Genomic DNA, 20,201 nt, shown 5'->3' on the forward strand with positions numbered 1-20,201 from the left:
AAACCATAGATGCTCCAAGTCTTAGGACTTTTGCAAAAATAACGGAGAGTCTCTGGTCTCTAGTTAAAGACCAAACTTCATGCCTATTCCCAATCCCCGTTTGCCATCAGCGACGGCGCTGGACGGAGACAAACCACCCCAGCCATGAGTGGGACTGACTATATTGCTCAATGCCCAGAGATGTGCAAAGAAACAGAGGACATAGCATTTGCTGTCTGTTATATCCCCACAATCCCCTGGCCTGAAGGTGACAACCTCTACCACACTGCCCTTGCCAGAGCAAAAGATGTGAAAAGGAGAAAAGTGGGCGAAAAGGACCCACTTCATGCTCCAGTAAGACTCTGGCCTCATTAGGGATTAAGCACCTGAGCTACAAAGAGGGACTGCATTAGCAGCACGTGGCTGGTCCACAAGGTAACGCAGCAAGCATCTTCTTACTTAAGCCAAGGCTGCGTGTTGGGCAAGGACGGGGTGGAGCAGGGGACAACGGTTCAGTCAGCCCCGCAGTGAAGAGAAGATGCACGCTCACCAGACACCTGCCATTCCCACCTCCACAAATCAGCCACTTCATAAATGCCTAGATGGTCCGCCTGACTGAACAATCAATTAGCTGGTGCCACGCTTTGCAACCCGATATCTAGGGCCTGAAAATATTCACCCAGGACTACTAGCATGAGACTCCAGCCTATGAATCAGTGGGAAGGCCTCCTGCGCTCCTCCCACCCCAAAGCCAACAGCAACCGTAATGTGTCAGAACGAGGGAGAATGACTTATTTTTGGGCGGTCTGACCTACAATAGGCTTTCTATTCAGTTATTTTTAAGCACGTTGTGTAAGCTCTCCCTTGGAAGGCCCCTTCTGACTCCACTCCAGTCTTTCTTGTTGGAGGTCACCTATTTTCTTGCCTTGTGCTCAGCAAGCAGGTTTTCCTACGCCCCCAGCTTGCACCAGTTACCAGTCTGTTATGTTGGGATTGCTCATATTCCCAACCTGACAGGGTGTGAAGAAGAGTCCAGTCACAGTCTCCAGCTTTGGATGCAGAAGCTCCTGGGCTCAGACTTCACATGCTCTTTGAAGTGTGGGATTTTGCAGTCTATCCCAGTGCCCCAAGCCTGCAGGTTTCTACTCTAATTCCTTAGGGGACAGCAGGCAGGAGAGCAAGGGACACAGGCTTAGCAAAGCAATCCCTTAGCTACAGTGGCTTTCCTCTTAAGCACGCTCAAACTTTGCAAACCAGAACTCCCCATATGTGCCCGGGTCCCTAGACTGCTCTCACACTCCCAGTGTGCGAGATCCCCCTCTCTGACCGCGAGGTGTGAGAACATTTCAGGCTGGGCTGGGCTCCTTTGCCCACCCTGCTCCCCAGCCCCAGGTCAGCAATGCCTACTGGATCGTCTGGGGGTTTTGCTAGGTGCTCCACTGAACACCCCCCCACCACACACATACCTGCCAGGCAGACTCATCACATCTCATAGTTTCATAGTAGTTTGGGGTCAGAAGGGACCTGAACAGATCATCTAGTCTAACCCCCCGCCACTGGCCGGAGCACTCGCTGGGATCACATGACCCCAGACAGGTGCTCATCCAACCTCTTTTTGCATTTACCCAAGGTAGGAGCAAGGACCACTTCCCTAGGAAGCTGGTTCCAGATCCAAGCCATCCTCACAGTGAAACAGTGCCTCCTAATCTCTAACCTGAACCTATTCGCCAGCAGCTTCAGCCATTGCTCCTCCTCACCCCGGGTGCACCCCCTCCTCCAAGTCGCTGATGAAGATGTTGAACAGTGCATGCCCCAGGACTGAGCCCTGGGGGACCCCACTATTCACATCCCGCCAGGTCGAATAAGACCCGTCCACCACCACTCTCTGGGCGCGCCCCACCAGCCAGTTTTTGAGCCATCCAACTGTGCAGGCATCAATGCCACAGTCGTTCAATTTATTAATGAGAATGGGGTGAGAGACAGTGTCAAAGGCCTTCCTAAAGTCCAGAAAGACTATGCCCATGGTGATACCATCATCCAGGGATTAGCTACCTGGTCATAAAAGGCCATCAAGCTGGTTGGGCAGGACCTGCCTTTGATGAACCCATGCTGATTTCCCCTGGGCATGATCTCCCCTGCTGGCCCCTCACAGATGTGAACCTTGATCATTTTTTCAAGGATTTTCCCCAAGACTGATGTGAGGCTTATGGGCCTATAGTTTCCTGGGTCCTCCTCCCCCCTACCTTTTTTTTTTTTAAATAAATGGGGACTACATTAGCTAGTTTCCAATCTCCAGGCACCTGACCCGTGGATCACGATCACTCGTATAGCCGGGCCAATGACCCCTGCCAGCTCTCTCAACACCTGTGGGTGGAGGGCATCAGGGCCTGCAGATTTAAAAATATCCAGCCCCTCCAGAAGATCCCCAACTACTTCTGCACAGACCCGAGGCCTGGCAGTGCTACCCCCAAGACCACCCCTACCTGTGGTGGGAGAGCTGTCCTGGCCCTGTCCAAGAAAACAGAGGCAAAGAACTTGTTAAAAATTTCGGCTCTTGTCTGGCATAGCCACAAGATTACCATTTGAGTCTAACAGGGGCCCTACATTACCAGGTGCCCGCTCCTTACTCCCAGCGTATTTGAAGAAGGACTTTTTGTTGCCCTTAATCCTGGTCATTAGCCTGAGCTCCACCCCTGCTTTGGCCTTCCTAATAGCCCTACACTCAGGGGCCAAGGAGGAGTATCTCTGCAAGTCCCTTTGTTTTTCCCCCCATGGGAATGAGCTGAGAGTTGAGAAACGGTCAGTGGCTTGGAATAGCTGCTTGGTGGCTTCTCTGTGATCATCCTTGAGCAAGTCATCGAATGCGTTTCCTGGGGAGGGCAGCAGTCGGGAGCACGGTGCCATGCGCTGCCTTGAGCAAGAGCAGACAAGTGTTCTGCACATCGTGCAAAATGAAAGTCTGAATGCAAACTGCAGCTCACCGTGCCATACAGATGTATCCCACGTCACTGCCCGTCTAACCCGACTGCACCACCTCCCCGTATCCATTTCACCAAAACACTCTGTTCCCTGACACAGCCCCTGGATCTCGCTCCTCCCCGGAGGTCAGGTGAGCACTTATCAGCACTGCAAATGCTGTGAGAGTACAAGGAGACAGGGGCCCTTCAGGTGTGCGTGCAAGCTGCAAGCACCTGCCCAGGACAGGACTACTGGCTGTGTTAAGGGCTTGATCACCATGCCCACTGATCAGCACTCTCCCCACTTGACCCAGCATCTGTCCGCTACACGGCACAGTGTCATCTCTCTACTCTTGGAAGCAGACACTTGGCAGCTTGCAGAAAAAACCCACGAGACAGGCCAACAGCCATACCCAGCTGAAAAGTCACCACTTTCATTCCTACCTCTGCCTCCACAAACACACATGATGAACCAAGCACAGTAAAGTAGGGACCGCAAGAGGTCATCTAATCCAGCCCCCATTTTCTCCTATTTAGGATGCTTTGATGCCGCACCTGTCCTATCAGCCACTTGCTAGGCGACATGCAAAGAGCTCAGTCTTTCCTCCTATCCTTCTCTTCATCTTGAAAAGGATTCAAAACCACTGTCACCTGCTCCAATGCTGAAGCCCACTGGCTACTAGCCTTGGGTAGAATAAAAAAGTGCTTCTCCCAGCCCACAGCCGCTTTCTGAATAGTAATCCTTCGTGAAAAACTCTGTGCCAGCTCCAAAATACCAGCACGCAGCAACATGAAACGGACTGGTCCATCACAGGTGCCCAGACCACAGGATGCTCAGAGGCCACGGCGGGATGAACTGGCCACTTTCCACTCTGGTGCGGCCTGGCCAAAACCTTGAGCAAAAACAGAGTTACTGGAGCCACCTGCTGGCAGATGCAAAGAGCTCGGCAATGCTTGAAACTTCATCTTGGGAAGGGTGTGGGACAGTTGCCAGAAGAGCTGGAACCATGTGGATTTTTATAATGAGCTTTTCAAATCCCCAGAGCGCGCTTATGAATTCGGCTGGAAGTTTCCCACTCCCCACGTGGGAATGGACTCTCTCGCCCCTTCTCCCCACAACCAGAAGCCATTGCAAAATGCGTGCTCACCTGTCTGACACGGCTGCCAACGAACCCAACTCCATCAGGGAATCAGAGTCTCAATGCAGACACGGGTTTAAAAAAAAAAAAAGTAAAATCTTTTAAAGATAGAGTCTTTTCTACAAACAGATGAGCTGCAAAAAAACCAACCAAACAAATGAATAAAATCACTGAATAACACCCCCAAGAGAGATCTTGGCAGAGCCACTGCTCTTTGCTATGAGACGGCTCGTTCTCTAGCCATGGAATGGATCAGGACTACCACAAGGGATAGCAAACAGGCTAAAAAAAGCACCCAAAACCAAGTCACCCGATGAGTACCCAACTCATTGTCCACAGCAGCCAGGCTAATGTTAAAACAGTGAGGGGATGAAATACAGAAATGCTCCGAGAAGCAGAGGTGCTTCCAGGAGAGTGACCCCAACCACAACACCAGAGGTACACTGCACCTCATTTCCACCTCCCGGGGAAGTGCTCTGCCAAGTAGGATATTCTGCCAAAGGTGGATGCTATATCTACCAGTCGGTCTGAGGTCGGGCAGACGGCAGGGCAGGATAGCACCTTAGAGACTAACCGCCTCTCAATTCTTCCCACGTGGTGCTTTACAGGAGCTAGCCCCCAGCTTCCTTCACATCCCAAATTACCATACGTCCTCACATACAATACATATCTTCAGAAAACAGCTGCTGGACACTGGAGCACAAGAGTTAGAAGTGAGGACAGCAGTTTTTGTCACTTAAGTGCCTGCAGGGCAAAAGCAAGAGTAACTGCATGCCGTCCACAGGGCGCAGGATGCTGAGCAGGCACGGCTCCCTAGCTGTCACTACTCAGACACTGGAAGGAAAGAACTTTTTGCATGTTGCCTTTCAAAAACCAAGGTGCAGTTCTTATTGCGAAGCATGTTGCACCTGAGAAAATACAGCACACAGTATCAAAAATACAACCCTCCTGCCACCCCCAAGCACACCGGTCTGAAAGCCTGATACTCCTCTTAAGGAGAGGTAGTTAGCTGTGTTAGGCTTAAGTCAGAGAGTCATAGAAAACAAGGGCTGGAAGTGGGGGTTACATCTAGTCCAACCCCCTGCTCAAAGCAGGATCGGCCCCAACTTCATCATCCCAGCCAAGGCTTTGTCTACCCAGGGCTTAGTCTCTAAGGATGGAGACTGCAGCAACTTTCTGGGTAGCTTGTTCCAGTGCTTTACTACCCTCCTAGTGAGAAAATTTTTTTCTAATACCTAACCTCAACTTCCATGGAGCCCATTGCTGCTTGTCCTGTCATCTGCCCCCACTGAGAACAGTCCAGCTCCAGCCTCTTCACAACCCTCCTGCAGGGAGGTGAAGGCTGCTACTAAATCCCACCTCAGTCTTTCCTTCTCTACACTAAATAAGCCCAGTTCCTTCAGCACCCCCCTAAGATGCCCCCCTAGTCCCCTAACCATTTTCACTGCCCTCCACTGGACTGTCTCCAATGTGTCCACATCCTTTCTGTAATGGGGGACCCACAACTGGACACAGGACTCCAGATGTGGCCTCACCAGTGCCGAACAGAGGGGAAGAGTCACTTCCCTTGATCTGCTCCTACTAACGCAGCCCAATATGGCATTAGCCTTTTTCATAACAAGGGCACACTGCTAGCTCGTATTCAGCAAAGCATCTGACGAAGTAAGCTATCACCTATAAAATCATGTCGCTCAGAACTAGTTTCCAACATCCCTGTCGCAGGGTTTGTTTTTGTTATGTTATTTGTTAAAACTAGGTGCTTACAACCATGTTTGCACAAGCTAATTGTGGGCCCTTATCAAGCTTAGCATCAAGCCTTGGGGTGTCAAGCCTAGTGCTTAACTTGAGTTAGCAGTTAATTACTTCAAGACAAAAAGCTTGATGAAGCCAGGTTGAAAGAGAGCTACTGTGCTGCTGAGTTGAGAGAGGACACTTGGGGATGTCTAGAGCCAGTAAAGAGGGAATCCCACTAACAGCTAAGCCAAAATACAAGAGGCATTTAGCTCTATTATCTTTCTGGCTGTGGTCAGGGGAGTTTTAGATGAAGGGCAATCTCCATTAACTGCATTATTGACACCACTCTTCTACCTTTAACAGTTCACCTTTAATAATCCTTGTTGCATCAGAACTGACATGGGCCAGCTGATCTATGCCATGCTACAAGATAGATAAAATGGGTCAAGCAAGTGAAACTTTGCTTTCAGAGATCAAAGTCCTTCAGGACACATGAGAAGAGTCCGAGGCAAGACAGTCCAAAGATGGTGCGTCTGATTTTGACGCTAGTAAAAACAGCCCTTATTCTGTGTAGGAAAAGGCTGTTATGCAGAGTGTTTGTTTGCAGCAACAGAGGAAACTCCGTTTCCACTTTGAACCCTTGCACCTGCTAAACCACATGCTGAGCAGCCAGAGGAAGCAGCGCTCAAATAATGTAAGAACTTGAAGACTACTGTAGCCCAGGTAGGAGCCTGGGCTAGAGCTAGCTTTTAAAGAGAGTGCTTTCGCATAGTTTGGACAATTCGTAACTAGGTAGAGGCGTGCTCTTAGAGGCAAAAAAGGAGACAGGTCGTCGTCGTCATACAAGTCAGCAGGTCAAGCTAAATCCTTCTACCCCAGCTTAATGCACTAGCTTAACAAGGCTGAAAGTAGAAAGTTGACAGTTTTAACTCTAATAGAGAATTTCTCTCACTGTAGGCAACATCTCAGGATGTGCTAGAACCAGGGCAGATTAAAGATTAGAAATCTTTAATCCTCCAGTTGAGATAGACAAGGATAGATAAACTGTGTGCATGTGAGAGAGAGAGAGAGAGATCCGAGTTCAATCAAGATAGTCAAAGTTAAATTTGAAAAATATCGTCACAAGTGTTGCTAAGGCCTGAATGTATAAGCGATTAAGTGCACTAACCAGCCCTCCCATTTTAAGAAGCTACAAGTACTGATTTTTTTAAATCCAGGAGAAAGTATTAATTATTATTAAATTAATTATCATCATTATAATGCGACACAATGCCATGTACTACATGAGGTGCCTGGCACTTTCAGTCTTACCAATGGAGCAAATCCTAGCAATGGTGTCTTTCCACATGTACACAGAGAAAGTTTTCTTCATTTATACAACTTGGTCAGACACTGAAAGAGTGAGGGGGAGCTGGAGAAGCAAGAAATCTAGGGACAAAACACCAAAAAACAAATGAAACCATTGTCTCTCATTGAGAGGCAGTGAGAACAAATAACTTTGAGGAACAACTGAAGAACCTCCCAAGGGTGAGTTTTCAGAGGTATTTATGTGACAGGCAAAGATTAGGCAGAACTTAGTGGGATTTTCAAAATTATTTAACTTATTAAGCACCAGAATACCTCTGGAAAAAAACAAGCCTGACTCATAACCATTTACATCATGAGGTTAAACAATGTCATTGTGCTGCCTGCTATTTGGATTAAGCTGTATTTGCTTTTCCAGCCCCAAGGAAGGACATTTAACACCCCACAGCTTGTTGAACATCTCTCCACACCATGAAGTTAGTCCAAGAAAAGCTCTCACCAAGCTCATCCCGCTTCCCACAGTAACTAGTTCAACGCATAGTTGTTGTTTCCTGTGTTTAATAAGAGTGTGAAGTACACAGTATTTAGATAAACTTACCACCCCCTTTTAAATTGCATGGAATGTGCATTTTAAATATATATTGGCTTAATTACTTTAAAGATAGATAGATAGAACTAAAATTAAAAATGTACAAGAGCATTAATTGAATCCCAGCTTCCATCCAAATGCAGCTTGATACAAACCCCAAGTGAAAAGTTGCAACGTAGCCAGAAAGATATTTGAAAATAAATCAATGTGTGTTGTGTAATTACTTAAAGGTTCAGCGACAGAATAGTTAAGGTGTCTTGCTACATCCCTAGATGCATGACGGCCAGCTGTACTCTATGCTGCTGCCAAGGGGCCTGCCTCAGTCTACCAGGCTGCTAATGAGTACCTGGTCATTAGACTACGGAAACAAAGACTGATTAAATATGAAGCTGGAGACATTGTCCCTTTTTGCATCATTGGCTACAGATACAAGCCTGCCTCAACCATGTTAACGCAACGAGCTGGCGAGGCTTAGGGCCTTGCTTAGACTGATGGGTATGTAGTGAAGTGATTCTCAACCAGGGCACCACCAGCTCCTTTTAAGCTTTGCAAAGTCTGAGTGCTGTTAGGTGTGCAAACGTGGTTCACGAGATAAACCCAGACACTCCACACGGGAACCCATAGCGTCAAACACTCTGAACTCTTGTGAGTTTTCCCCGTTCTTTGCAACGGAAGAATTGCTCTATTATCTTTCTGTAGTCAAGAAATGAATGAAAATTAAGAGCTGGCATTTTCTGAGGAGTGCCCCAAGTCTACCAAGTTGAGATCCACTGATGTAATGCACTGTCCTGGCTAGCAAGAGCATAGCGCCCATAGGTAACATAAAGGTTGTATTTGACTGCAATCCACTATGTTTTCATTGTTATACCCAAGAGAAGATAAAAAAACTACACGTGCAAAACATGAGGACAGTAATTGAAGTGAGTTAATAGATTCAGAGTTGGAAGGGACCTGGTAGATCATCGGGTCCGACCTGCAGACAGACTGACATTGATGCTTCCCACTTGCAGGCATCAGACCTACAGCTGCCGCTTTTAAAGCAAATACACTGCTTAGGTAGGACAAAGTTAAGCAAGAAGCTTGCTGAAACCCAGATTTCAACCACAGCACCCAAATCAAAGTGGTATTTAACTCTCTTGCCAGGTCCTCATTGCTGCTGCTGACTCCGGGATTACTTCAGCTGGTAGCAAGGATCACGAATTACCCTTCCCCCAGCCACTTGTTTATCTTAATAGCTTTTAAAAAAAACCCAGCGCTTCTCTCTTGGGAACTATTCTCGAATTGTCAGCAATGCAACAGTAGCATTTTTACACTTTGTGAAAGTGAGACTTCAATTCTTTCCAAAAAGCAATGAAAGTTCAAGTTTACTGTGCTCAGTCAAAAAAAGTCTCAAGGGTCCTCTGGAGGAGGGCAAGATTACAAGGCCACTGCCTGGAGATGGTTCCCAGAAGCCTCTTTATCTCAGGTGTAAGGAGATCTGCTGCAGAAGTCAACACCCATCTCTTTGTTCCCATTTTCCTTTCTTCTATTCCAGGCAGTGCCAGTGACTGGCAAGGTGTGTGAACTGCCCCTGATGTGACTGATTAGGCGATCATTTTATTTGCATGGCCCATTGGAAAATGAGTAGCTCTTTCTTTCCCGGAGCATCTCCTGCTGCAGGACTGCGGAGATGCAAGAACCGAACGCTGAGCGCAAACAGTGCGGCATTCAGGCCTGGTTCAGCGAGCCTATGCTGAAACTGTAAGTCTCCCTTCATCAAAGGGAGACCGCTCAGTGCATAGTAACTCAATTCTCAGGACAACAAGAGAGAAAACCAAGATGGGAGTGAAGGTTAGGGGTTAATGATAAAGGTTGCAAGAAGAGGGGACACACTGACCAGGGCACATCGGGCTATGCCCATTGCTCCTTGAACATATCCCAGGAGCCTGTACATATCCCAGGATGCCACCCAGTGAAAGTCTGCCTGGAGACATGCATGGAAGAGTGATAGTAAAATGAACCCAGTCACCCAGGTTCCCCCTGGCCAAAAGCTCCTTCCTGGTCTGGTATCATAGTACTTGGGGTCCAAAGGGACCTAAACAGATCATCAGGTCCGACCCCCAGCCCCAGGCAGGAACGGGTGCCGGGATCATATCATCCAGTTTGGCCAGGAGGTGACCAGGAGGTGTTGGGACTTGGTGGGGACACAGATGGGAATGAAAGAAAAGGTGCAGGGAGATGTGGCACCAGAGCCTCAGGAGGAGGTCGGCATTAGCCCCTAAGGCACTAGGATCTCCCCCTGTCCAGGAAAAGCTGGTGTCACAGTGGTTGAAGTGCCTGTACAGACAACTCTGGACCATCCACAGTGAAAGCCATTTGTTTCCTTCTCTTGCCCACCTGCATGCAGACATCTGCAGGCTCTTGCCTTGCGCAGTCAGGCCACAAGGTCTCCAGGCCAAGGACCACCTTGTACTTTGTCGTCACACCAGACGACAAAGCTAACATGTTTAACGATTTCTTTGGCTCCGTCTTCCTAAGTAGGGACCAGAACAGCCACCTTCCTGCTGGGCCCCCCTCGGGCCCCGGGGGAGGCACACCTGGGCCACAGGTTAGCGAGGATTTAGTTAGGGAGCTTCTGGAGGGGCTGGACGTGTTCAAGTCAGCCAGCCCGGATGATCTGCACCCTAGAGTTCTAAAGGAATTGGCCGAGGTCATTGCGGGACCCCTGGCACGGCTGTACGAGCACTCGTGGTGCTCTGGTGTGGTGCCAGAGGACTGGAAGAGGGCCAACGTGTTCCCATCTTCAAAAAAGGCAGGAAGGAGGACCCGGGAAACTACAGGCCAGTTAGTCTTACCTTGATCCTAAGCAAGCTGTTTGAGAAAATTATGGTGGCACACATCCAGGAGGGGCCAGCAGGGGACTGCATGCTTAGGGGCAACCAGCACGGGTTCATCAGTGGCAGGTCCTGTCAGACCAACCTGGTGGCCTTTTACAATCAGATCACCAGATCATTAGACGCAGGGGTAGCAGCGGACATCGTCTTCCTGGACTTCCGGAAGGCTTTTGACACTGTCTCTCACCCCGTTCTCATTAAGAAACTGGGGGGCTGTGTTGTAGACACCCACACAGTCAAATGGGTCGCCAACTGGCTGGAGGGCCGCACCCAGAGGGTGGTGGTGGATGGGTCCTTCTCAACCTGGAAGGACGTGGGCAGTGGGGGTCCGCAGGGCTCGGTCCTCGGGTCTGCGCTGTTCAACATCTTCATCAGTGATTTGGACGAGGGGGTAAAAAGCACCTGTTCAAATCTGCTGATGACACTAAGATGTGGGAGGATGTGGGCACACTGGAAGGATGCAACAGGCTACAATCAGACCTAGACAGGTTACAGGGGTGGGCGGATGAGAACAGGATGGGTTTCAACACAGACAAGTGCCAGGTGCTGCACCCGGGGAGGAAGAGCCAGCACCATACCTACAGGCTGGGGAACTCCCCTCTTATCAGCACGGAGGCGGAAAAGGATCTTGGAGGCATCGCTGACTCCAAGATGAACATGGGCCGGCAGTGTGGGGACACGGTCAGGAAGACCAACTGTACCTTATCCTGCATCCACAGATGCATCTCGAGCAGGTCCAGGGAGGTGATCCTCCCCCTCTATCCGGCACTGGTCAGGCCGCAGCGGGAGTACTGTGTCCAGTTCTGGGCGCCGCACTTCAAGAGGGATGTGGACAGCATGGAGAGGGTCCAGAGGAGGCCACTCGCATGATCAGGGGGCAGCAGGGCAGGCCCTACGAGGAGAGGCTACGGGACCTGAACCTGTTCAGCCTCCACAAGAGAAGGCTGAGGGGGATCTTGTGGCCTGTTACAAACTAGTCAGGGGGGACCAGCAGGCACTGGGGGAGTCCCTGTTCCCCTGAGCACCGCCAGGAATAATGGGGTCGTTTGACCCCAGTACTCTTTCCTGCCATGGCAGGGGGTCGGACTCGACGATCTGCTCAGGTCCCTTCCGACCCTAGAAACTATGAAACTTCCAAGTCTGCCTCGCATTTGGCACATGGGGCTACCGGGCACTCTAATAACGCGGACCCTGGGAGGAGCGCAGATGATGAAGCCTAAAAGAAAGCAGCTGCTGCGGTGAAGGCTCCCAGCCAGGTTTCAAAGCCGACAGCTCAGGAAGCTGCGGAGGTGGCAGAGGGGTTGGCAGGAGGCATTTTGTCCCAGGCCGGGTTAGCGGAGCAGCGGCAGCACATATGCAAAGGCAAGAGAAGGCAGAGCTCAAGCTTTTATCTATGTGGGTTTAAAGCCAGTTACATTAAACCAACACCCAGCCTCCCCCCCACAGGTGTGTGGGCACTGGAGTTTAACTCCGGTGCATACATATGCATATATATAGATGCAGCATGACTTCAGACTCACCAGCAGATTCCTACTCAAAATTCATCTCAATCAATATAAGGCAGGAGGGAACTGGGGTGTGTTCCTAGAAGGTGGGTTGCATCAGTTTAAAAAAAAAAGATGCCTCTTTTGGACAGCTGTTTCACGAGGACGTAGGCGAGTGCACGACTAGCAGCAGCTCTCACACCGACAAGGAGCAAAATTTAGCAGTCCTTAGGGTAGATCTGTCTGTGATCTGCCTACCTCCACAAGGATCTTCTGCAACCAAGGGGAGATAAGGCTGACTTTTCCCTCGTCGTGCCCACCAACCGGAAAGGGCCAACTCCTCAAAGGCAATGCTTATGTCAGCTGTTCACGTTCCTAACTGATGGGAGTCGTGAAAAGTGGCTTTTCACCCACACGCTCAGGAGCAACGGGGGAAAAGTGACTCTCTCTCAAAAGTTGTGTTTGACTGAACCCATTCCCCAGGGCTCAGACCATGAACACGAAACAACAGGATCTTTCACGTCTCTTCCTTGAACAACTCAAAGCCGGGTCACCGCTCATGTCAAGCTGTGCTCCAGAACCGAAAATACCTGGTCCTGACGACGGAGCAGCAAACCCCCGCATCAAGCCACACCACCCCCGGCGGCGAGCAAAGCGCCTGAAGGAGCCCCTCCAAAACCACCTGTTAACCACCTTCCTCCGAAAACAGATCCCGCCTGCAGACGAGCAACAGCAGCCAGGACAAGCGGCTGAAGCAGAGGCGGTGCAGGACGCGGCTGGATCCTGCCACAAGCTGCTCCCACGGGGAACGTGCACCACGCGCTCGTGCGAAGCGTTTGCAAAACGGGGTAGTAAAAGCTGACAGCAACCAGAGCAACACGTAGCAGGGGCCCTGCACAGCGACCGTAGCAAGCAGCGTGCCAGAGACTTATGAATGAGTCCGCGTTTTGAGACAAGGGACCAGCTTCGGGGGGGTTTGGTGGCTTTTCACTGCCATGCATGCCTGCAGGTCTCTTCCGGCAGAGGCTGCACCCTCCATCCTAGAAAATGAGGGCTGGCAGGGACCCCGGGGGGCACCGCGACCCCGATGTGGGCGGCCAGAAACTTGAAAACGGAGCGAGGACCCGAAACACGTGGGAGGCTCGCTCACGGGGCCCGTCGCGATGCGGGGGGCCCTGCACAGCGCCGCCGGCAAGCGGTCCCGCCCCGGCCCGGGGCTGAGACCCCTCCGAGGAGACAAAGGAGGATGCGCTGAGCGCCCACGTGGAGCCGGCCCGGCCCGGCCGCCCCCGCCGCAGCGCCGGGGGCTCTGCCCTGCCCCGGCCTGCCCTGCCCCAGGCCCACCGCGCCGCCCCGCGCTCACCTGCCCGGCGCCGCCGCCGCCGCCCGTCCCGGCCCCGGCCCCGGCCCCGATCCCGATCCCGCCGCCCCGGCAGCAGCAGCAGGAGCCCCGCACCACGCCCCGCCCCTCGCTGGGAGGGGTCACGTGGGGGCCCGGCAGCCAATCCGGAGGAGCCGATGGAGGTAGGGGGGACAGGGGGCTGAGAGGGCTTCTTGAGGGGGGAGGGGCATTGTGGGAAGGAGGGGCGGGGCGGGGCGGCTGGGCAGCCCTGAGCTCAAGGAGACTCTCCAGCATCAGCAGACGGTACAGGGCTCGTGACACCACGCTGGTGTTCTGGGGCTGCCCCTGCCCCTGCCCGGGCGGCGGTTCCTGCACCACGCGGCCCTCCGCAGGCGGCCTCCGCCGGGTCCCTCTCGGGCGCGCCGGTGGGGAAGCGGGAGCCCCTCAGACTACGGTGGCCGCGTGGGGATGCCGCGGCGACGCCCGCTCCGCGGAGGAAGCTGCGAGGACAGAGCACCTTGTCCGGGGAACCAGGCACCGGCGGGGTTAGCAATAGTACGCGCCCGTTTTCGGACTCCGGTTTGAACGTGGCGACGAGGCGCTAGGAGCAGAAGACGGCGACCGCTGCGCTTCCCGATGCGCCTTGGGCAGGCGGGCGCGGGCCCGGGCGAGGGCATGGCGCACACGCTCCTCCTGGACCTGGCGGAGGGAAGGACGCGGGTGACAGCGAGATCGCAGGAGGCACACTGGGAAGGGGACTCGCGCGGCGGAGGGTGCTGCACGCTGCCAACCTGGGTTAACGCCTTCAAGCGCATTACAGTTGTTGGCCTTACGTTACCCGTCGAGGAGGAGAGCTCACAAATCGCCATGAAGTGTGGCCCAGTGTGCAGCAGCAGAGCAGTGGGTTCTTCTGAAGGAAGCTGGCCAAGTCCAGCCCAGCCATGTGGCTGGTCCCATGAAAGAGATCCCCCACCAAAATCCTTGCTTTCCACAGATTTCCTGGACCACATCACTTGATCATGACTTTGACATACAAAAGGAAACCTGTTTCTTAGCTGCGTTAAACAAAGTTATAGAAAAATCAGAGAAAGGAACTAGCTGGAGTGTGCATGCACTATTTTTGGATATTAGGAAGAACACTCCCACTAGGAGGGTGGTGAAGCACTGGAACAGGTTCCCAGAGTGGTGGTGGAGTCTCCATCCTTGGAGGTTTTTAAGACCCAGCAAGACAAAGCCCGGGCTGGGATGATGTAGCTGGGGCTGATCCTGCTTTGAGTGTGGAGTTGGACTAGATACGACCTCCTGAAGTTCCTTCCCACCCTCATTTTTTATGATTCTGTTATTTTTCTTTGTGTTTTCCATCTGTGTGCAATCATAGCTGAATACTTGGGTACTGGAGCTGAGCTGACTCAACTCAACAGCTGAGGCTAGCCTACTGAAATCCGTGGGGAGCTTCCCTAGTACTACAATAAAGTTAGAAATGTTCATCCTTTGGACAACAATAAAGTTTGAGGGTGTGCGCAGTATCTAAAAAATTAAAATGACCGATGCTAACATCTTATATTTTGCTCTGGGTTGCTGCAGCCGACTCATTCTTCATGCAATGAGAGGTTCAGAAATGAACAGTTCCAACAAAGGCTAGTTAGAGGTGGATACAAGATGACTTGCTCACAGTGAGAGATGGCAAAACCTAGGGTTCGGTTAGGAAAGCACTATAAAATGAAGATGGTCTGCTTGACTGAGGTGTTTTAAGATTAGAAAGGACAGCCTACAACCAAAGAAATTCCCTCCTGCCTATTCTGTTTCTATAATTAAAAAAGGGGGTTACCAGTCAACAGCGATTTAAATTGGGATTTCTTCTTGCAGAACATGACCAGCCTGTGCTGGGGGGATGTCAGTTCAAAGGATGATGCTTGATTTAAAAGTGACTGGCTAAAGTGGAATGTGATATAAATAATATACTTAATATAGTGCAGTTCACATTAAAAGCATTGGATAAATGCTAGATGTAATGAAGTCACATTGAGGGTTGCTATACCCTGGAGACTTGGGTGACTGAATAGCAGTGAATGCTTGACTCTTCAGAGCAAGGGCCTTGTCGTCAGTTGTTGATTCGTTGCTTTATTGCCATGGATCACTGTGTGTATCTCTAGTGCTATATAAATAACTGTAATAAAGTCTAGGAATAGAGTACCTAATTTCAGCACTAGCTGAAATCTCTTAATTTATTTTTGATTTATAGGGGCTTTTATTAGGGAACTCATCATGTTGGCAGCCAAGCACCTTGCAAACATCAGAGTGGTATTATGATTTCCTTTTTTACAGATGACAAACTAAGGCACAGAGGGATTAAGTGACTTGGCCACAGAAAATCTGTAGCAAAACTAGTCAGGAGTCCCAGAGAGATGCTTTAATCACAAGACTGATTTCTCTCTTTGGTGAAAAGTATTCAAGCCTTGTCCTTTCCTTTTTTAAAAGTCTGAGAACAGTTTATATTTCTGAAAGCATTAAATGAATAGAGCCCCTGCGAGGGAGGCTGGTTGTGTTCTCATCTTACACACCAATAAAATAGGGTGTACAGAAACCTGTCCGGGGCTGTACAGCAAGCCTGTGCCCCCTTGCAATAAAACTGCCTTCTGTGTGTCTTCTGCTGCACTGTCTTTAATATTTTGGTACAGGATGAGCCACTTTAGAAACCCATGGATAAGGAGGCTTACCATTCAAATCAGATCCCGTCCTAATCAATATTAAAGATACTGATCTAGATGGGATCTGGCACTGCTTCAGCCAATGTAAGTGTGCCAACTAATTCAGGAGCAGCTTTTCAGCTCTTCACCCTTCATTAAGTCTTTTACCTTATTACTCTGATGCCTTGACTTTAATGGCAGCCTTGACACTGTCAGTTATGTGACTGATGGCAGTGAGAGAACTTGAGATGGGTTAGAAGAATAAACCTCCCACTGCACTTGTCAGGCAATCTTTTGATTGCCAAACAACCCCAGCACATAGACTGTTATAAGCACTTGCTGCTGGGTGCATCTAGACATATACTGTGAAGCTGCCTAATTAGTTCCATAGTAAATGTCTTGGTGTCGATACATGCAGCCCTATTAGACCTCAGGAAACTAAGAAACTCTGCAGCAGGGTAGCACTTGTAAATACAAGTGCTACTCTACTGCGGAGTTTTTTCATGTACAGCACCGCATGCGTAGACGCTGATGGGACTGGCTGGGGCATGAGGGTGCTTCAGTGCTGGGGCTGCTTGCCAGCTAGCCCCGGACTGGAGTACCCTTGTGCCCCAGCCAGCCCCTCCACAGCACGTTGAGCCAGGCAGAAGCAGTCCCGGGCTGGCAGGCTGACCGCCTGGGTCCCCTGCCAGCCAGGGCTGCTCTGACCTGGATCAATGTGCTATGGTCCCAGGCCCATGTGCGAATGGCACTCCTGAGAGCAGGAAACTCTGGCGCAATAAGTGCTGACGTTTATTACTCTGCATTAATTGTGAATGTAGATGCTCCCGTTGTATCTTCACACACTGTCTACTTTAGGGCAGGGATCCAGACTTTTACTATGTTTTCCGTAACGCCAAGCACGCTATCAGTTTTCATCTCATAAAACTATCTATGGCTGAACCAGCAGTAAAACACAATGTGCTTGGGACTGTACAGAATACAGAGGAGCATGGGGTCACTTGCACGATCTAAAGTGCGCAATTTGGACAGACAGCACAGATATAAAATGTCCTGGGTGACAACAGAACAATTTTGCATCATTACAAGGCTACAAGGTTGTTGGGTTTTGCATTGTTTCTTATGAAAGTGGGCTAGCACCAGCTGGCTTTGGAGGAGATGGTAGTTCAAAGGATGGAAGGGAGGATGCTTGCATGAGGCTTATAAGAGATTCAAGCAACAAAGGGAAGGATAGAAGAAAGCAAGAAAATCAAAGTGCTGGAAAAGTGGGCAGAATGGGATGGGGAAGAGGTGGAAATGACACCAGAGTTGCAGAATTGCACACAGCCTTCTGGGGACAAATCTGAACCTGCTCCAGAAAGGGATGTCATGGAGCTGTAGGCTCTGTGCTACAAGCTCTGGAAATAGATCTGGATGTGGCAAGGCATGGTCATTACAGGTACTCCTTACTGACTCTTTAATATACCATCCAGCACAAAGACTGATCTTCAAGCAAACCTAGTCTTTAGCTGTAGGGATGTTGTCACCTAATAGATGTTGTGGCTGGTTATTTTTGTCTTATACACAGAACAAGAAAATATAGTTCTTAGCTACCTAAGGAAATGGTCTGAGAGATAATTAGTGCCTACCACACTGTTTGGTGTCAATAGTTCTAGGAGGCACGTAACATGCTCGTTAATGAGCAGCTATATCTAGATCTCTTTTATTTTTAGGTGAGTTACTTAATTATGCACCAAGCTTTGATAAGCAATACAGTTGTGTTGTCTACTTTGAGCTACCTGAATAGCAACAGCAATAATTTTGTGCTCAGTGTGCTTCTTTATTTTAATTTTAAAAAGTATAAACCACTGCTGAGAGTTATCTTTTCTTTCACTGTTTTTTTCCTTTGTTCAATGACTAATGCCCCGGAAGACTGTACAGAAGACAGGAGCACTGCTAGGTTTCTGATATCAGACATACCCTGCAAGTGAAACCGGATTGAGAAAGGAAATTATTTTTATTCCAGCCATCTGGTAGTCTTTAGGGTGGCATGCGTGTATACATGAAGGCCTATTTAACTCAAATGTTTGGGATACACTTAGGATAAAATCTATCTCTTTTAAAGGTTCAGATTGCTGCTCCTTGAATTAAGGGCTGACATATCACACTTCAGCCTCCTAAGATTTTTGTCTAGCCATCCAGCAAAACCTGAGAAAGCCAGATTTGACATGGCTCATATGTATCCATTAGAAGACAATGGAAAACAGGAAAAAAATTTGAGCTTTCTTTATGCATCATACAAAAGTAATAAAAACTACACCTCCATTTTTATCTTTGCAGATCCTCTCTGAGAGAGCAGCTTCTGCCATTTAGCTTCCCTCTACCTCCTCAAACTGAGAACAACCTGGAAGTTGAAGAGGATGATGGTGGAGATGGATTGACTCCAGGCAATTCATCAACAGTTCAGCAAGTAACCCTCAGGCGACAGCAGCTTGATCCTGCAGCTCTCACTCGGATAAACTCTCTCTTGACTGAATCCCTTTCAAGATCCTTGGATGCACAAGGCCTGACTCATAAATCAGTAAATAAAACAAACGCCGCCAAGGCAAACAAATCACTCTTTTCAGCCACTACCATCAGTTAAATATTTTTGACCAAGTCCTGTCCCTGTTAAACTAGTGTGACCCCATGTCCTTCCATGGGGTTTCCCAGGCATGAATAAAGGCAGACTTTGGCTCTGGAAAGTATTTATCTTTTTGTTTCACTGACTCTTTGATCATACAATATACACAGGTTTCTTTAAAGCACACAGGATTCCAGTAATGTAATCCACTTTACTGGACAGCCTGAATGAGGACTCTTTGGCCGGTCTATATTTTATTTCCTTTTAAAAATACTACAGGTTATACTGGAGTGTTCCTGAGACATCCAGGTTTGAGCTCTGCAGAAGAAATCCTGTTTACCCACAGAGCAGATACAGTAAAGGTTTGTCCTGTCCTTGCATTGTATCTCAGAGCTTGTTTCCCCTGTTGGAAGTGGGAATTAATGCTCCTGGTGATAGTGGTCAGGGCAAGATGAGGACTGTTCACGATGATCTGGACAAAAGCCACAGAAGCATCTGACAGTGGTGCAAGCCCCTTTCAGGTCCCTTGACCAGCCGGTTCCCATAGCCAGCCTCACCCTGCCAGACTTGTTGCTAGCTTTAGAAAAACCCTCCTTTGGTTTTAGGAAACATTTCCACAATCAGGTCGCTGCTCTAAGAGGATCAAAAAGACTCCACGTTAGCTGCAATGTCCTGGATTTGGATGGATTTTCAGCACAAATATTGAAAATCTCGTGTGCAGTTTACCATCTTGCAGCACCCTTTTAGCGTAATACATTGAAAAGCAATTTAGATGCATTGTAACCCTTGAGCAACTACTAATCCTACAGGGCTCTATCCTGCACAGGCTCAGGGGAATTCATGAGAGCAGCTGAAGTGCTTCACTGAACCGGGGGTCCGTTCATCAGGCCTATTTAGTTCCCCTACCAAGTTTGCAAAGCAGGTTGCACCCCCCTTGAAATGATTTCCATTCACCTGCTTTGTCACGGGTTCTGGTCTGTAATCCGCCTTCAGTTTTGGCCCTTCCAAGCCCTGCTGTAATTTCCATTTCAGGTAAACCCAACCCAAACTTAGTTTAAGATACCACCCGACTGATGCAATGGAAATGCTGACACCATTTGGTGTCAGAACTGACGCCAGCCCCCACTGCTTTGCTGATAAGAAAGGAAGTTAGCAAAAAATCAGAGCTGCGTATCCCCTGCTTATTTATAATGCAACAGTAAGCGCTTCTCCGGGACTGGAAAGAGCAGAGATCACTTCTTAGTGCCCTTCGCATTTGCTGTCTCAGCACAGAAGGTTTCTTCCCATCTTGAAGCAACCAGATCGTCTCCCGAGATCCAGTCTGTTTTGGATCTCTGCTTACAGGATTTCCTTCAGCCATGTGCGATTTTTGCAGCTGGGCCTGGGTTTAATTAGAAACCCCAAACTTGAGTCTAATTCCCTGAAATTGTAAACCTTCAGAGAACTTGGCTTCAGATCTTACCATTGTGTTTGGAGCAGTTCTGGGACCGAGGCGAGTAGCACACTACAG

At 49.5% G+C, this 20,201-nt stretch overlaps 1 protein-coding gene across 1 annotated transcript in view; it reads right to left on the reverse strand.

Annotated features, from left to right (window-relative positions):
• The window catches only part of PTP4A3 (protein tyrosine phosphatase 4A3), a 117,826-nt gene extending 104,263 nt beyond the window's left edge, over positions 1–13,563 (reverse strand). Inside the window, exon 1 of the mRNA XM_090040729.1 lies at positions 13,424–13,563. The gene's annotated coding sequence lies outside the window, so the exon portion shown is untranslated. The remainder of the gene's footprint in view (positions 1–13,423) is intronic.
• Positions 13,564–20,201: the final 6,638 nt, after the last annotated feature.

Source organism: Crocodylus siamensis, chromosome 3 (assembly GCF_052110815.1).
Source record: "Crocodylus siamensis isolate JL-2025a chromosome 3, ASM5211081v1, whole genome shotgun sequence".
In the NCBI taxonomy this organism is placed as follows: domain Eukaryota; kingdom Metazoa; phylum Chordata; order Crocodylia; family Crocodylidae; genus Crocodylus; species Crocodylus siamensis.